Source organism: Vulpes lagopus, chromosome 19 (assembly GCF_018345385.1).
Source record: "Vulpes lagopus strain Blue_001 chromosome 19, ASM1834538v1, whole genome shotgun sequence".
In the NCBI taxonomy this organism is placed as follows: Eukaryota; Metazoa; Chordata; class Mammalia; order Carnivora; family Canidae; genus Vulpes; species Vulpes lagopus.
This window is the reverse complement of record NC_054842.1, coordinates 22,543,264-22,562,514: the sequence shown is the minus strand read 5'-3', so window position 1 is coordinate 22,562,514 and position 19,251 is coordinate 22,543,264. Positions and strand designations below refer to the sequence as shown.

The window sequence follows — 19,251 nt, the reverse complement described above, 5'->3', positions numbered from 1 at the left end:
AGAACTCTCAACTCTCATCAGATAGAAAGTTCTTCTGAAAGTCCTCACAATGGGTTCAGATAGCTCAGAAATGATTTGACACATACAAAAAAGCTAAGAATGTATCTGTGAAATGATGTTCTAATAGTCAGTTTCTCTGATACACTGTAGTTCTTAATTATCCTAAGCAAGTCGTTGATAAATTCCATCTCATTTTGTGTATTTCAAATTATCAGAATGAGTTAACTCATAGGTTGTCTTCATAGGTAGGTAGGAGGAAGCTTTTGTCTAGATAGCCACAATTCTATTAGGCTGTCTAGGCACTCCTAATGTACAATAAAAATAATAGCACTCAGCATTTATTAAGTGTCTTCTATGTGCTAAGCACCAGGCTAGGTGGTTTAAATATTAAATAGTTATGATGATCAAGAAGAACTCACAGGTGTAATCATTTTTATCTTCCATCATTACTTTACATTTTTTATTTGATGTTAATCCTTTCCCAGATTCTGGAGGAAACTCAGCTATCCCATGATTTTTCCAGTCATTTCCAGGTATTAATAAATTCTAGGATCCCCTTTCTCCTTACTAGTGAATTCTATCATCCTTTTTTTTTAGCCATATCATACTTTCTTGTTAACCAGTTTTATTTAGGTATAATTTACATATAATAAAATTTAGGAATGTTAGGTGTAGAATTTGATGGTATCTGGCAAGTACATACAGTAGTATTATTACACAGAACATTTCCCTTACCTGGGAAAGTTTCCTCTTACCCCTCTCAACACCTGACTCCCACTCCTAAGTCTGAAATCACTAGTCTGCTTTCTGTCCCTTTCTTGAAGTTCATATAAAAGGAATCATAGAGCATGTAGGGTTTTTTGTGTGCTGACAGCCTTCATTCAGAATAATTCTTTTAAGATTCATCCATGCTGTTGCATGTTATCAATAGCTTATTCCTTTTTATTGCTGAGTAGTATTTCTTTGTATGGATATAACAATGTGTTTATCCACTTGTGAGCTGATGAACATGTGAATTGCTTCCAGTAAACTATTACCATTTCAAGTCTGAACACACAATCTAAAGCTCATTCCTAAATTCAGTTCAGCATTTTAATCCAAACATTAAAAACTAATTTAAAATTCCACTCTCTTTCTTAGCTTAGAACTACTGTCAATGTATGAATAACAGTATGAAAAGTAACAGAGCATAGTATAGGGCTCTTTTCTCTCTCTACATATTTTTCTTTCATGTCCCTTCCCTTACCCCAGCTAATCTTCCAAACCTTCTTCAAAGCCATCTCACCCCACTTACTTAGAGCCCAAAATGGAAAATGTATTTTTCCATTTGCATCTTCCAAATGGAGGTTCTTGAGAAAGCCAACAGCCACACAAATGTGTGAATCTGGGCTACTTCAATAGCCTTCATTCTGCTTCCTAAGATCACTTTTATACTAGTTTAAATGTGCTATCACAATGCTTCTCCAACAATAATCACAGAGAACACTCGGCGATAATTTAATTTGCCTTTTAGCCAACAGCTAAAGAAAAATTAAAAGCAGAAAGAGGTCTCTGACTTAGAGGTAGTTGCTTCATCATATGCTACTGCATCTGTTCAGTGTATAAATGGGGCCCATTTCTATTTGGGGATAAGGTGAATTATGCCTCTAACCTTTTTAGAAATACTGAAGACTTCTTATAATGATATTATAAAATAAAAATAAATTGCACAATTATATTAAAGATGCTCTCTGAAAATGAACAATACTGAATTTTTATCATATATTAGTGAGCAGCATATTATTTTGGTTTTTCAGTAACACTGGGAAAGCAGTGACCACATTCAATCCACATTTGTGTAGGAGGTGTTTTGGAACTAGACACTTAATGCAAATGTGGCATATTCTCTAGATTTAATTCTTTTGTTTGAATTGAATGATGTTCTGATCACTGTGACTATAAAATCAAATTTCAAAATGCAAAGTAGTGTATTCTTCTTCAGAGACAATTTTATTTCCCAGTATACTTAAAAAAACCCCACTTAAGTATATTTCGAAGATGGATTTCACAAAATATAGTTACACCAACAGAATTATCTTTATCATTTTAGAAATCTAATACAACAAAATGATAAACTTAATACCTTTATTAATGAGTATAAATCATATTCACCTCTCTCATATATACATCTATAACTAAAGCCATTTACAGCAAAGAATCATGAAAGGGCAAAATCTAAATAATAACCAGTTCTATTGTTAAATAGTTGATTAAATGATACCACATGGTATGTAACTAAAAGTAGCATGCATCTATTATCAACCATAGGGATACACACACAGCCACTTAGATCATTTTGTCTAAATACACTATTATTTACCATTATAATCAAACATTTTGTTTAAAAAGAAAGTCGCATGTGTTGACTTTTCCTACAATAGGTGTGATCTGTCAAAACAATGACATCTTATTGTGTGTAAACATAGTATCATTAGGAGTTTCTCCATAAAATCAGTCTCAAGAGATGCCAATGTGTTGAGGCAAGAAAAGGTTTTTTTAGGTCAAATAAACTGTAGGAAACCCTGATACTACAGCCTAGACATTCATAGTGCACAATAAAATATTAAATTTTCTGGGGTGACCTGCAGCAAAAACAAGTTTTTAATAGGTAATTTCTAAAATAATATAACCAAACTTTTGTTTTCTTTGTTTCTAAATTTAACATCCTTGTTCAATGCATAGAGGTTGTTTTTTATTTTTTTTAAGATTTTATTTATTTATTTGACAGAGAGAAAGAGAGCACAAGTAGGTAGAGTGGCAGGCAGAGGCAGAGAAAGAAGCAGGCCTTCTGCTAAGTAGAGAGCCCGATGCCGGGCTTGATCCCAGGACTCTGAGATCATGACCTGAGCTGAAGGCAGACATTAACTAACTGAGCCACCCGGGTGCCCCCAATGCATATAGTTTAGAAAATAATGATCCGGGAATATAATCAACATAAAAATATGAATGAAATGTAAAGCTTTCAGTAGTAAATAAAGACACTAAAAATGTAACACAAAGAAATCAGATCCATAAGAGCTTTGATACATTTCACTTAACTCATGCAGCATGAAATTAAAAACTAAATTAAATGGTAAAATCTACATGATATTTTAATACATATTTATCTAATTTCTAAAGTGGGATATTCTAAATACATTATCCAGCCCCCAAACAAACAAAAAGTGAAGGATGATACACGAACCTATTGATATGCTTACCCGAACTCTAGTCTAAAATTCAATTTCAAACTCAGCCTATGGCCTTATTTAAAGCCAAATGAATATGTTTTTCTTCATTTCAGGCTTAAGGATCTTTGCATTTCTATCTCATGTCTTGCTTTTTCCCTCACCTCCCCTCTGGGCATTCTGTTAAATTGATTTGTAAATGAGTGTACGAGGGACAGCCAGAGCTGAGATTCCCTTCTCTTGGATGAACTGGTTTTTTTTTTTTTTTTTTTGAGGATGCTGGGTTAGTCCTGAGTTTACATTTCCTGCTCTAAGAGACTTCCTCTCTTTCTGTTCCTATTATTATTGTGGCTTCCAGTTTTAAAATCAAAGAACAAAACTGAAATGCCAGGAAGCTTAGAAGTTCAGAAATATAAAGGTTGTCTCCTCCAGCTGGTATTTCCATGTAACAATGGCCAGTAACAATAATTCTAAAGGTTACTCAGAGGAATTTGCTGTGTGTTTTTTTGTTTTGTTTTGTTTTGTTGATAAGCATCATTTCCATCCTGACAACTTACTGAGAACTCTCCTTGCCCCTTGCCTATTATCACACTACTACGAAGCAGCAGAGCCAGTTAAGAGGCACAACCATCACTCTGCTCCCATCTCTCTCAGGTACCACCATCAAGCTTTGTGATGTCCATTGTCCAGGATATTTGTGACTCTGTAGTATTAGGTGACACTGGGTGGATTTACTACATCAACTATGAATTAGCAAAGTTTGAGTTTATATGACTTATATTCATACATTAGAAAACATTAATAAAAAAACCTAATTCTCCCAATCCTGCAACAAATTTATTCACTTGAAACATATGCAATGTTGACCTTTTTCTTTAACTTTCTAAAAGGCTGCATAAATTACATTTAAAAAGTGTATGCATCTTAAGTATACCATTAGTTGACTTTTTTAACCTGTGATACTTAAGGGCACCTGGGTGGCTCAGTGCTCGGGGGTTGAGTGTCTGCCTTTGGCTCAGGCTGTAACGCCAGGACCCCCCACATTGGGCTCCCTGCAGGGAGCCTGCTTCTCCCTCTGCCTTGGTTTCTGCCTCTCTCTCTCTCTCTCTCTCTCTCTCTCTCTCTCTCTGTCTCTCATGAATATATAAATAAAATCTTAAAAAAAAAAAAAAAAACAAAACTTGTGGGATGCCTGGGTGGCTCAGCGGTTGAGCGTCTGCTTTTGGCTCAGGGCATGATCCTGGAATCCTGGGATCAAGTGCCACATTAGGCTCTCTGCATGGAGCCTGCTTCTCCCTCTGCCTGTGTCTCTGCCTTGTGCATACTTCCAGGTTATCACCATCCCGATAAACATATAGAACATTTTCAGCAATTTAGATGGCTCCCGGAACGGAGCCACAAATTTGGGAGTCCCCAAGCCACCTGCACTTCTGACAAACTGGCTACAAATTTGGGGCTTACCATGACTCCTGCAGGTTTGATATCTTGCTAGAATGATTAACAGGATTCAAAAAAAAAACACTGAATCTGTGGTTACAGTTTTATCATAAAGGCTACAAATCAGGACCAACCAAATGGAGAGTCCCAGAGGGTGAGATCTGTTAGAATCGTGAACATGGAGCTTCCATGTCCCTTCCCCAAGAAATTAGGATGCATGGCCCTTGCAACACCCTCACATCTAAGAAGCTTGCCCAAATCTTGCTCTCTGGAATTTTTATTGGGGCTTCATTACATATGCATGACTGACTGAATCATTGGCAAAGTGAACGAATTCAAACTCTAGCCCCTTTCCCCTTCCTGGAGGTCCTGACTGATATCACCTGCCCAAAGCCTAATCCTCTAATCACATGGTCAGTCCTTCTGGTGACTGGCCTCCATCCTGAGTCATTGCTTTCGCATAAACTCAGGTGTGATCCAACATGGGAATGATTCACAAAGCTACTAATCACTCAGGAAATTCCAAGATTCTAGAGACTACCTAAAATCTAACATCTGAGGACAAAGATAGCCAAATTCTTTATGCACATCTTTCAATGCATATTTTTACACAGTTGTAAGCATAATATAGAATATTTTCTCTTTTTTCATTTAAAATACATCTTAAGAATACTTTCAACATCAGCTTTCATCTTTACCAATTAAATGGTGGCATACTAATATTAAATAATTATACCACAATTTACTTAGTTTATTCTCTGTTTTTGGATATTTAGGCTGTCCCAGTTTTATTTTTTTTTTTTTAATTTTTTTTTTTTTTTTTTTTTTTTATTTATGATAGTCACAGAGAGAGAGAGAGAGGCAGAGACACAGGCGGAGGGAGAAGCAGGCTCCATGCACCGGGAGCCTGATGTGGGATTCGATCCCGGGTCTCCAGGATCGCGCCCTGGGCCAAAGGCAGGCGCCAAACCGCTGCGCCACCCAGGGATCCCAAGCTGTCCCAGTTTTAAATACCACTGCAAATATCATCTGTATGGGTGCAACTTTTATTAAGAACTACAGCCTCTTAGAGCTGGAACGAATCTTGAGTGATCATATCTTGCTTTCTCATTCTATTGACAAGCCCACTGAAGACCAGAAATGTTTCAATCAGTAGTAGAAAATGGACAACAAACCAATTATCCATATCCCAGTTCCAGGTTCTTGCAGCTATAACATATGACAGCAAGTATAATCCTTCCTTTTTCTCCCCACATAGGAAATAACAAATGGTTAAGATGTAGTCTACACTGTTGCTGCTCCTAGTTGCTGGCTGTTTTATTTTACTCTTTCTAAATTCTATCTTTACCTTTACGTGGAGTGATAATCATGTTGGGTTATTATGACTAATAAACTATGTAAAGTGTATACAGAGCACAGCACTGTGTCTGTAACATAGAAAGCACTCAATAAAAGTAAATGCTTCTTCTATTATTATTTTATAGCAATGATAGTAAATATCACAATTCCTTTCCAGAAGCAGAAAACCAAAAAAAGAGTAGAAAGATGCTTTAAAAGGTCCTTGTGATCCATGATCATCCAAGAAAAAATAAATTTAACTATATAAACTTTATATTTGAAAAAATAATGAATTTAATTTTTTATTTTTAATTTTTTTAAAAGAGAGAAAGAGCAGGTGGGGAGGAATAGGAGATGGAGAGAATCTTAAGCAGGCTCAATGTTGAGCGCAGAGCCAATGTGTGGCTCAATATCACAACCCTGAAGTCATGAGCTGAGCTGAAATCAAGAGACAGATGTTTAACCAATTGAGCCACTCAGGTGTTCCCAAAATAGCTAATTTTAAATAAACACTTTGACACATGAGGCACTGTTAATAACGCCTACATGTCTCATTAGGTCTTCATAGTATCCCTACAAGGGAGACACTTTTGTTTTCTCCTTTTAATAAACTTTATTTTTAAAAAAATTTATTTAAATTCAATTGATTAATATGTATTATTGGTGTCAGAGGTAGACGTTAGTGATTCATTAGTCTTCTATAATACCTAGTACTCATTACATCATGTGCCATCCTTAATATCCATCCCCTGGATATCCCATCTCCTCTCCCCTCCAGGAACCCTCAATTTGTTTAGTTTCCTATGATTAAGAATCTCTTATGGTTTGTCTCCTTCTCTGGTTTGTCTTGTATTTTTTCCTCTCTTCCTCTATGATCCTGTTTTGCAACCTAAAGCAACAGAATACACTTTCTTTTCAAGTGTACATAGAACATTCTCCAGAATAGATGACATACTGGGTCACAAATCAGGTTTCAGTGGGTATCAAAAGATTGGGATCATTTCCTGCCTATTTTCAGACCACAAAGCCTTGAAACTATAACTCAGTCACATGAGGAAATTTGGAACGAACTCAAATACATGGAGGGTAAAGAGCATCCTACTAAAGAATGAATGGGTAAATGAGGAAACTAAAGAAGAATTTTAAAAATTCAAGGAAACAAATGAAAATGAAAACACAACTGTTCAAAACCTTTGGGATGCAGCAAAGGTGGCCCTAAGAGGCAAGTATATAGCAATACAAGCCTTTCACAAAAACATGAAAGGTCTCAAGTATACAACCTAACTTTACACCTAAAGGAGCTGGAGCCTAAAGAAATAAAACCTAAAACCAGCAGAAGAAGATAAATAATAAAGATCAGAGCAGAAATCAATGAAATAGAAACCAAAAGAACAATAGAATTGATCAACTAAACTGATAGTTGGTTCTTTGAAAGAATTAGTAAGATAAACTCCTGGCCAGACTTACCAAAAAGAAAAAAGACCCAAATAAATAAAATCATGAATGAAAGAGGAGAGATCACAACCACACCGAAGAAATACAAACGATTATAAGAACATAGCATGAGCAACTAATTTGACAATCTGAAAGAAATAGTTGCATTCCTAGAGATGTATAAACTAATAAAACTGAAATAGGAAGAAACAGAAAATCTGAACAGACCCATAACTAGCAAGGAAATCGAAGCAGTCATCAAAAATCTCCCAACAAAAAAAAAAAAAAAAAAAAAAAAATCTCCCAACAAACCAGAGTCCAGGACCGGATGCCTTCCCAGGGTAATTCTACCAGTGATTTAAAAAAGAATTAGTATCTATTCTTCTGAAGCTGTTTCAAAAAACAGAAATGGGAGGAAAACTTCCATACTCTTTCTATGAGGCCACCATTATGTTGATGCCAAAATCAGACAAAGATCCCACCAAAAAGGAGAATTACAGACCAAATCCCTGATGAACATGGGTGCAAAATTCTCACCAAGATACTAGACAATAGGATCCAACAGTACATTAAAAGGATTAGTCACCATGACCAGGTGGGATGTATTCCTGGGCTACAAGGTGGTTCAACTTCAGGAAATCAATCAATGTGATATACCACATTAATAAAAGAAAGGACAAGAACCATATGATCCTCTCAGTAGATAAAATAGAAAAAGCATTTGACAAAGTACAGCATCCTTTCTTGATTAAAACTCTTCACAGAGTAGAAATCTGGGGAACATACCAATCATATCATATCATATCATATCATATCATATTAATATTACAAAAGCCATATACAAAAATCCCACAGCAAGTAACATTCTCAATGGGGAAAAACTGAGAGCTTTTCCCCTAAGGTCAGGAACAGGATAGAGATGTCCACTACCACTACTGCTGTTCAACATAGTACTACTGGAAGTCCTAGCCTCACCAATAAATTAACAAAAAGAAATAAAAGGCATCTGAATTGGCAAAGAAGTCAAACTCTCACTCTTTGCAGATGACATGATACTCTATGTGGAAAAACCAAATGACTCCACCCTCAAATTATTAGAACTCATATAGGAATTCAGCCAAGTGGCAGGATATAAAATCAATGCACAGAAATCAGATACATTTCTATACACTAATAATGAGACACAAGAAAGAGGATTTAAGGGGTCAGTCCCACTTACAGTTGCACCCAAAACCATAAGCTTCCTAGGAATTAACCTAACTAAACTTTATTCTTTAAAATATTTTATTTATTTGACAGAGAGAGAGAGAGCATAAGCAGGGGGAGCAGGAGAGAGAGAAGCAGGCTCCCCGCTGGGCATGGAGCTTGATGCAGGGATACATCCCAGGACCCTGGCATCATGACCTGAGCCAAAGGCAGATGCGTAATGGATTGAACCACCCAGACACCTCTAAATTTAACGTTTTTATAGCAGTTAGAAGTTTACAGCAAAATTGAGTCTAAGATACAACAGTATCTTATGTTTTTTAATTCCCATTTTACATATGAAATGTTTAGGTATAAAGACATGAAGCTAATTGGGTTAGGTTTTCACATTAGGCAGTCCTAGAGCTCTGGTTTGAATTCAGGTAGTCTAACACTGTCATTTTCACAGCTTAAAAACACTGCCATTTTTTTCTTTCATCAGCAAAAGAAAAAATAAATATCTTCATACACATACACACACAAAAGGGGGCAGGGAGAAGACAATGTCTGCAACATCTAATCAAAGATTATGTACTCTGGCGACATAGAGGAGCTCTAGAAATCACTATGATTTCTACAAGATAACGTATCAAAGCCAAAATGTTCAAGGCATAGTAAAAGGCAATTTGTAGAAGAAAATATCTTAATGGTCAATAAAAAATAAAATGTATTGGTTATTCTGAAAGTAAAGCTTAAAATAACAAGGAGACAGTTGGCAAAAATTGACATTTTGTATTGACAAGGATTTGGGAAAAGTACAGAAAAATTTGGCATCACCTAGGAAAACTGAAAATTAACTGAACATACGATCTATACACTTGGGATGCCTGGGTGGCTTGGCAGTTGAGAGTCTGCTTTCGGCTCAGGGCATGATCCCAGGGTCCAGGATCAAGTCCTGCATCAGGCTCCTTGCAGGGAGCCTGCTTCTCCCTCTGCCTGTGTCTCTGCCATTCTCTCTCTCTCTCTCTCTCTGTGTCTCTCATGAATAAATAAATAAAATCTTAGGAAAAAAAATATCTAAGCATTCACCCTCTAGAGAAGCTTATTGCCAAGATAAACTCACAAGGAAGTTCCCTGAAGTTTTGTTTTTATCAGTAAAAACTAAAACAACCTAAAGAGCCAATGGTAAATAGTCAAAGAGCTATAAAATGGAATACTACACAGAGGTTAAAAGGAATTAATCAAATATTTCTTTATTGGCAATAGATAAAATGCATCAGAATATCTATAATATGACATCAGATACTAAGAAAAAAATCACACATTCATAGTCAATAGATAAGTAAGAAGGAATGGTTAGGAGATCACCATGTTATACCTTCTAAAAAAGTAATGTGTCTGTGAAATGGCCATCAATTACAGCTGTTGAACAAAAAGAGACAACCAGACAGTAGGTGTCTCTTGAAGAAGTACCAAACCACCTTGCATCTGGTCAAGCCTCTAGATGTAATTACCCATTCTTAGGAAATACAGGGACAAAACAAAGTGGTAAAAGTCTTTACATGGATAGAGAAAGGGGAATCCTTGTGCACTGTTGGTGAGAATGTAAATTAGTGCAGCTACTATGGAAAACAGTATGGAGGTTCCTCAAAAAAATAAAAAAATAGAAATACCATAGATTCAATAATCCCACTATTGGCTATTTATCTAAAGAAAATGAAAACAATAATTTGAAAAGATATATGCACCCCTATGTTTATTGTAGCATTATTTATAATAGCCAATGTATGGAAGCAACTTAAGTGTTTATCAATAGACAAATGGATAAGGAAGATGTGGTTTGTATATGCATACATACATATATACATACACACGCATACACATACATGCATATACACACATAATGGAATATTACTGGCCATAAAAAAACAATGAAATTTTGCCATTTGCAAGAATACTAATGGACTTAGAGGGTGTTATGTTAAGAAAAGTAAGCCAGACAGAAAAGACAAATACCATATGGTTTCACTTATATATGAAATCTAAAAAACAAAAGAAATGCACAAACAAACAGAAACAAATTCATAAATACAGAGAACCAAGTGGTGGTTGCCAGAGGGAGGGAAGTGAGGCCAGGCAATTAATAAGTGAAGGGTATTAAGAGGTACACACTTCCAGTTATAAAATAAATAAGTCATGAGGATGAAAAGTACAGCATAGGGAAGACTGTAATAATGCTATACGATGACAGATGGTGACCACACCTCTGGTGCTCAGTGTGGTATAATGCACATAATTGTTGAATCACTGTATTGTGCACCTGAAACTGATGTAATAATATGTGTCAACTATACTTCAATTAAAAACAAGTCTCCAGGGGATCCCTGGGTGGCTCAGCGGTATAGCGCCTGCCTTTGGCCCAGGGTGCGATCCTGGAGCCCCCGGATCGAGTCCCACCTCGGGCTCCCGGCATGGAGCCTACCTCTCCCTCTGCCTGTGTCTCTGCCTCTCTCTCTCTATGTCTATCATAAATAAATAAAATATTAAAAACAAAACAAAACAAAAACAAATCTCCACATTAATAAAATCAATAAATTCCAATAGGAATTTATGTCAGGCTTTTTTAAACAAATCAGTAGCTAGAATATAATAGGAATAAGATCTATAACTTTAAAGATACTTAAGAGACATAGCAGTCAATTCCAAACAATGGGTCTTACATGGATCTTGATTCTAACAAACTGTATAATAAATATTAGAAGATAGTCAGGGGGAAGTAAAATCGGGTACTTATAATAAGGAATTATTTTTTATTTTCAGTTGTGATAATTGTAGTGTAGCTATGTGTTTAAAAAGTCATTATCATTTAGAAATACTCAGTAAAATATATACTGAGGAAATGATATTATGGGTCTGATTTACTTCAAAATAATTGAGAATATTTGAGGGATGAGTGGGGATATCAATGAAACTTGGTCCTTAGTTTTTTGTTTTTTTTTTTTTTAAGATTTTTTATTTATTTATTCATGATAGTCACAGAGAGAGAGGCAGCGACACAGGCAGAGGGAGAAGCAGGCTCCATGCACCGGGAGCCCGACGTGGGATTCGATCCCGGGTCTCCAGGATCGCGCCCTGGGCCAAAGGCAGGCGCCAAACCGCTGCGCCACCCAGGGATCCCCAACTTGGTCCTTAGTTGAAAACTACTGAAGGTAAATGCTGCCTATGAGAATTTTCATTATATTATTCTATTTTTATACATGCCTATGAGAATTTTCATTATATTATTCTATTTTTATACATGCTTGAAATACTCCATAAGACAAAATTAACAATAATCACATGCACATGCATGTACACAATCTGTAAGTGATTTATGGATGCATACATATGTATCTAAGTGTGAACCACAGATGAAGGGAGGGAGCATACCAAACTCACAGCAGTTGTCTTTTGGGGATCTCAGAATGTGACTGGGACAGTGGCTACAGAGCACTAGAGCTACATCCAGAACATTGCTTCTCAGTATGGAACTAGCAGCAAAAGCAACAAAATATTAACAGATGTAAAATTATGAGTGACTATAGGTTTTCTTATAATATTTATCATAATTTTTATTTCTTTTAAAAGATCAAAAAGTAAATATCACATGTGAATCCCTCAGTAGATCATACCCAAGTGAAAATAAGTTGAGGGATAATGTCTTTACCCTTCTTTCTCTGAAATTTGGGCCAGTAGGGAATTTAACAGGAATACCAATCACCCAAGATCAAGACACAGTTCTGAGTGGGGTATATGAGGGTGCTGAATGCAGATACACATTAAGTCTCATAGTTTCTTTCTTTTTCAAATAGCAAAGGACAAACATGAGTTCATTTAACAAACTCATTCAACTAGAAGTATACTTATTCCCATCAATCTCATTAATCAGGTCATGCCCAAATCTGTTTATTTAAATCAAGTAGGAAATATAACACATAGAGGCAGCATGGGTGGCTCAGTGGTTTAGCGCTGCCTTTGGCCCAGGGTGTGATCCTGGAGACCTGGGATCGAGTCCTGCATCGGGCTCCCTGCATGGAGCCTGCTTCTCCCTCTGCCTGTGTCTCTGCCTCTCTTTCTCTCTCTCTCTCTCTCTTTCTATCTCTCTGTGTCTCTCATGAATAAATAAATAAAATATTTTAAAAAGAAATATAACACATATAAAGTCACATAGGCACATTAAAGGCATAGCCATTTTTCAAAGCATCAACCTTTAATTCTTTCGTACATTCTACTTGTTCTGCCTTGAAAACTCTTTCCCCACATGTTCTAGTTTATTTTCTCTTGACTAACACCTACTCATTTTTCAGAACTCTAATTTTCAGGACACTTAGCTGGGACCTCCTTCGAATGGGCTAAGTCCTCCCACTTATCCAGCATAACACTCTATTGTACCATCAACGATATCCCTTGACTTGTTTGTCTCTCCCAACAGATAACAAGTCAAGGAAGGGTTGGGTCCACTTGTTCTTTGTCTCAGCAATTAGTAGAATGGTTCCCATTATCATAGGCTTAACACATGCCTTTTGAGTTGGTAAACTGAATGATATTGAACCCAATATAAAAACACAATACCGGTCTTGGAATGGTATTAACAAAAGGAGTAAGAAAACATGGATTCACAAAGAAACTTTAAGCATAGGAGGTGAAGTGAGCTTATTAGAGACAAAGTTACATGAGAAATGACTCCGTGATACAATATAGGATGTAGGATATAGACTCTGGGAGTAAAATCTAGAACTCTAAGCTACCAAGCAGAATTCACATATAACCTATCACCATCTAAGCAATAGGGTCATTGTTGATAGTTTCTTTCAACTACCCGTTAGGTGTTAACTTGAGATCATTTTTCCACCAGGCATTCTCCTAGACAAAGGCTAACAGCCATACTGGCCCCCTGATCAGTTAAGGAGAAGATGATTTTGTTCAGAAAACCAGTCCTTGACCTTAAGTAAGCAAAGACATGTCCAAATGTCCGAGATTTCATTGTCAGTAGTTCTCTGCCATGGTTACTTTTCATAATGTTCTGTAAGTAGGCTAATAAAACGAAATATAGAAAGCTAAAAGTAAAGAATGGATTAGCCTGAGGGGATCTTAAGACATTATTTTTCTTAGAATCATTGATATGAACATGCAAATTGCATTTAACCAATGTATCATGGCCCTGTCATGGAATGCCCACAGATGGACATGCATTTTGAGATTTGGAACGGCAAATATGAAGTTGTTACCAACACAATTAATCAGTCATGGAAGTCAGTTCTGGTTACAATGTTTGAAATTATCTCTTTGGTATTTTCAGTGGGTAGGGCCTAAGTTTCACACATGTTTATATGCCCTGTGGTTCTCATTCCTTTCTCTGGAACTCAGAATATATTTAAAACCTATCAGTTTATAAATGAGAAAAGCTATACCCTGAGGTGGGGGAAGGAGTCTGAGAAAAAAAGGAAGGGAAGGTGATTTCATTCCATTCATAGGCTTCCTTTTTTTGCAACATGATTTTTTTTTTTCTAACCAAAAGAATATTAAATTTCTTTGAAAAGAATGAATGTTGGGCAGCCCGGGTGGCTCAGTGGTTTAGCGCCGCCTTCAGCCCAGGGCTTGATCCTGGAGACCCAGCATCGAGTCCCATGTCTGGCTCCCTGCATGGAGCCTGCTTTTTCCTCTGCCTGTATCTCTGCCTCTCTCATTCTCTCTCTCTCTCTCTCTCTCTCTCTCTTTCTCTGTCTCTCATGAATAAATAAATAGAATCTTAAAAAAAAAAAAGAATGATTGTTGCCTGCTCATACTAATAATTCCCCATAGAGAAGATTCCAGTGTTTAATTTGGACACTTTAGAAATTTTGTTATCAGCATTACAGGGACTTAATTTAACTCAAATGTTTTTTTTTTTTTTTTTTTTTTTTTTTTTTTTTAACTCAAATGTTTTGATCAGACTTCCTGCTTCTGCAAAATCTCCTCCAAAGACAATGAATGCCTAGGGTGCTTGCTTGTACAAGAAGTCAGGTTTCTCAATACTCTTCAGGATTGGGTCTGAATAAGATCTAAAATAATTAAACCCAGCGACTCCAGAGTTGGGATTCCATTTACATGGAATGCCCCAGAGAGCTTAGCACTATTGATTGAACAAGAAAATAAATTCTAGAAATCCATTCTATTACCAGCTGTACCAGAAGTCCACAAACACAACTGGTTCCTGCGGTCATTAAAATATGGGCCAGGTGTTGAAATCTGCTGTACTCTGAGATGAAAACGCAGGGACAAACACATTGTTGTACATAAATTACAAATGGCTAAATTGAAGGATTTCTCTTATTCTGAAAGTATGTCCTTCATACTTTTCTGTTGAACTCCTTGCTTTTACAAAATCATGGTGCAATCAGATGAATTTAGTTAGTTCATTAGGTAGTTCTGGCTTGAAAAAATCAAAATGAGGAAGTCCTATGTTAACTGGTCTTTTAATATTTTCTTTTTTTAAAAAAATAATATTTTCTTTTTAATATTTTAACAGTGTATTAGTTTCCTAGGGTTTCTATAACAAAATACTGCAAACTTCATGGGTTAAAACAACAGAAATTCATGATCTCATGCTTCTGGGAGCTAGAATCGCAAATTGAGGTCTTGGCAAAGCCATTCTTCCTCTGAAGTTCGTAAGGAGACTCTTCCCTGCCTATTCCTGGCTTCTGTTTTTTTCCTAGCCATGTCTGGCAACCTTTGGCTTATAGATGTCAAGGATTGCTATAATCCTCCTCCTTCATGTTGCATTCTTCATTGTGAGCCTGTGTCCAAATTTCTCTTTTATAAAGATACCAATTATATTGGATTTTGGACCACTCTACTGAATTTGCTGTCACCTGATTATCTCTGCAAAGAGCCTATTTTCAAAGAAGGTCACATTGTGATGTACTGGTGGTGCAGGCTTCAACATATTTTTCTGAGAGGACGCAATTCAATCCATAACAAATGTATTGGGCAACGTGAAAATCTAGAAATCACTGTAAAATTTTACTAAAGCATGAATTCTGGGATTTCTCGGTTAAAGGAAAAATAGGAATTATAATCAGTTTCTTTGTCTCAGTGGCTAGAAGGGAAAATCTGAACAAACTGTGGATCACTGAGACCATTCCTGCCTAACAGCTTATTAACTTGATCACTTTAATCCTCAAAGAGTTTTGCAATCCACAATGATCTGGGAAGAAGAAATAAAGTTTTGAAAGATACTAGAGATGAGGAGAATGGAATTGAAAGAGGTAGTGTTGATCTTTACTAGCCAGCCGGCAAATAATTTAGATGCGGCATTTTTGAAATGTCCAAGATTAAAGTAATGAAGTATACAGAAAGATTAAACAGTGGTACATTGGTATGATCTGGGTAAGTGAATATCCTGATTTTAATTATTTGGTTAAATTACAAATGATATATATTTGTGGCTACATGTTTTGCATTGTATTTTTTTCTTGCTCCTTTGTTTATTTCTTTGCTTAAATACCATTTAATGCTTTGAGAAAGTACAATAATGTTTGGGCTCTTTTTATATAAATTCCATCTCTGTAGGTAATCTATGTGGTCTGTCCTAGTATGAAAGTACCAAGATATTACCCACGTTAAAATTGAACATGTGAGAATATCCTTGCTTGGTTTTGTTTTGTTAAAACATAAATATACATATATGTCTGTGCACATGTATGTTTGTAGGTGTGTATATACAGGCATGCATGCATATTATTTATGTATCAATTTATGTACCAGTATTTATCTACCAACTCCCTATGCAAAGTCTCTCACTGCTTGGAATTTCTCATGACTCCATTTCCTTTGTTCTGTTTTTGGCTGGACTTGATCATTTCTTGAAATATTCTACTTCTCCCTGCACTGAAGTATTCTTTCACTAATTTACATACACTTCCTTCCCTCTTCTCCATGGGTTGCCTATGTACCTGTTTATCTTAGCCAGTAATATGGAATTCAAGCCACAAAGGGCATTTTGTATTGTCAAACACTGCTTTCCACAAACTAGCACAGACCTGTCTCTGGATTCATTTCTATTTCTCCTTGCCTCTGATATTTTGTTCCACTAATGCAGATCTATTGGCAATATCTTGCATAATCCAACTGAGGTTTATTATCTCCTCATCTTTTGTAAGGCACTCTCCCTTTATTACTTATTTCTTACATGTATAATTCCTGTCTATTGCTCTAAATGTCATCTTTCTGAAGAGGATCCCTTTTGGTCTCTTACAATGAAGGGCTCCTCCCAGTACTCACAATACCCTATACACTCTAGCATCATATCACCGACTACCACTCAAATATTCTGCTTTTAGTTTTCCCCTCCTCAAATTGCAAAAGATGTAATGTTATTAATCCTTGAAAAAAGGTGTCTAAGCATAGAAATGCTCAAAAAAGGTTTACTGTCAAAGTAATTAGATATGTAAAAGTAGCCATTCTAGTCAACTGTCAATCACTTTAAATAGAAAAAAGTGGCCCAAGGTATTATTCTTGACTAAAGTCACATTATTCAATTTTACAGAAAAATTGCATTGTTCTCTGAGGCTAATTGTGTTTGGAGCTTTGATGTAAATATTCAAAAATAAACTGCATGTTTAGAATGTAAAAATAACAATATGCCTCTTAAAATGCTCGCCATATATTTAAGGTATTCAACACATGGTCCTAATACAAGCCAAATTCATTCTGTGTTTAAAAGGATCCATATGGTGGGTGGCTAAGTACTAGTCAAAACCTCAGTAATAGAATCAACTTCCAGTGATTAAAATGTTATCCTCACATGTATCCCAGGAAACCAATGTCCTTTGTCCACTAACAAATAATTTTTAGTGAAATAACGTGGTATTATCCTCATTTTACAGAAACGGAAACTGAGGAATAGTCAGAATAAATGATCTACCACAGTAACCTTTATATTATCAGGCAGCTCCAAGATTGAAATCCAGTTTTATTGAAATTTAGTGTTCTTCCTATAAATTGCATGGACTCCCAAACGTGTAATAGTGCAACAAACTTCTGGACTCAATTTAAAAACTGGTTCTGAATTTGGGGTTCTTGGGCATTGGCAAAGGACAGGAACAAATACACATTAAAGAAAAAGGAACTGAGGAAGAAAATGCACCAGAACAAAGGCTATCATAAAGCATTTCTAACAACTGATTTACTTTTATTATAAGCTGCTTTTAATCCCCAAAGTGTTGCTAAAGCACTGATTCACTTCTTTTTAGATCTTGCTCTATGTCTGTTTTTCACTTACAATCTTTTAAGGATTTAAATTAAAGAAACTAAGGTAAAGGTGAATTAGTTAGAAGTTTGAATCAGATATTATGAAGGCCAAGTGGTGAGCAGAATGTTCTCAATTGTAAAGATTAAGGAAGGATGAAGATGAGGCTATCTTGTACCCCCAGAAATCCTCAAGAGATCAAACCCACCTGAACCTAGAGTAAAGGTAATCAATCCTAAGGATTTCTCTTAACCATGAAGGTACAGCTACATTTTGTTTGTGTTTTAAATAATTTTGGGGTCTACCATTTGGAAACGTGTATAAACTTTTGAAAAACCCCAAATACAGTGCTGTCGGACTATTGGTAGCTTCCTGGATAAACCACAGCAAAAATGTATAAGCTAAAATACAAATTGTAACCACTTAAACCACGGGTTTGCAAATCTCAGATGGATTCCCAGGAGCAAGCAAGTGGAGAACCATAGATTTAAGAGGTTATTTGTTAGTTGGAACACTACCTAGTGTATTTTGTATTTCCCATGCACTTCCAGGTTTCTTCATAGGGACTCACAATATATTGTGCTATATGATTCTTTTCTATTTTTGTTCATTTTGACCAAATACTACATACATGGCAACAAACCAAATAGTACAAAAGAGCTTCAGAGGAAAAGTAAGACTGCCTGTTGACATCATAGCTTTAATAACACACTAACATATTCATATCTCTAGATACTCATAAAGATGAGAATTTAACATTTATACACAATCATACTTTTTTTAAAAGATTGATTGATTTTAGAGAGGGAGAGGGAAAGAGCAGGAGGGGCAGAGGGAAAAGGAGATAAGACTCCTCACTAAACAGGGAGCCCCAAAATGTGGGGTTTGATTCTAGGACCCTGAGATCATGACCTGAGCCAAAATCAAGAATCAAATACTTAACCAACTGAGCCACCCAGGAGCTCCTCGTACTTTTTAATTTTTCTTTCCATATTCCTTTACAAAAACTTTCAAAGTCCTATTAATTTGAATATTCTATTATTTTATAATTATACATAATATGTCTCCATATTTACATTTGGTTTTGTTAACTTGAGTCAGGATCTCAAATTCCCTGCTTGAAGTTACTTGTTTTCTTACATCTTTTCTACAATTGCCAATTTCCAAATTCTCTCAACTATAGTTACCCTTTAAAATGCTCAAAATTATTTCTATCTGAAATATTTTGTTCTCTAACTATAGTTCATTCTTCTAGCCTTTGTCCAAAGGTAACTCTAAAATTTAAAAGCTAATAAACAAACATTATCATTTTTTTGGCTTTATCAAATATTTTTTTTTTCTGCTGATGAGGTAATGTCATAGGACTAGATTTCTTTTCTATGT

The 19,251-nt window shown here is 35.9% G+C and overlaps 1 protein-coding gene across 4 annotated transcripts in view; it reads right to left on the bottom strand.

Annotated features, from left to right (window-relative positions):
• The window catches only part of ZNF385D (zinc finger protein 385D), an 877,499-nt gene that overhangs the window by 113,860 nt on the left and 744,388 nt on the right, over positions 1-19,251 (bottom strand). The gene's annotated exons all lie outside the window — the stretch shown is intronic.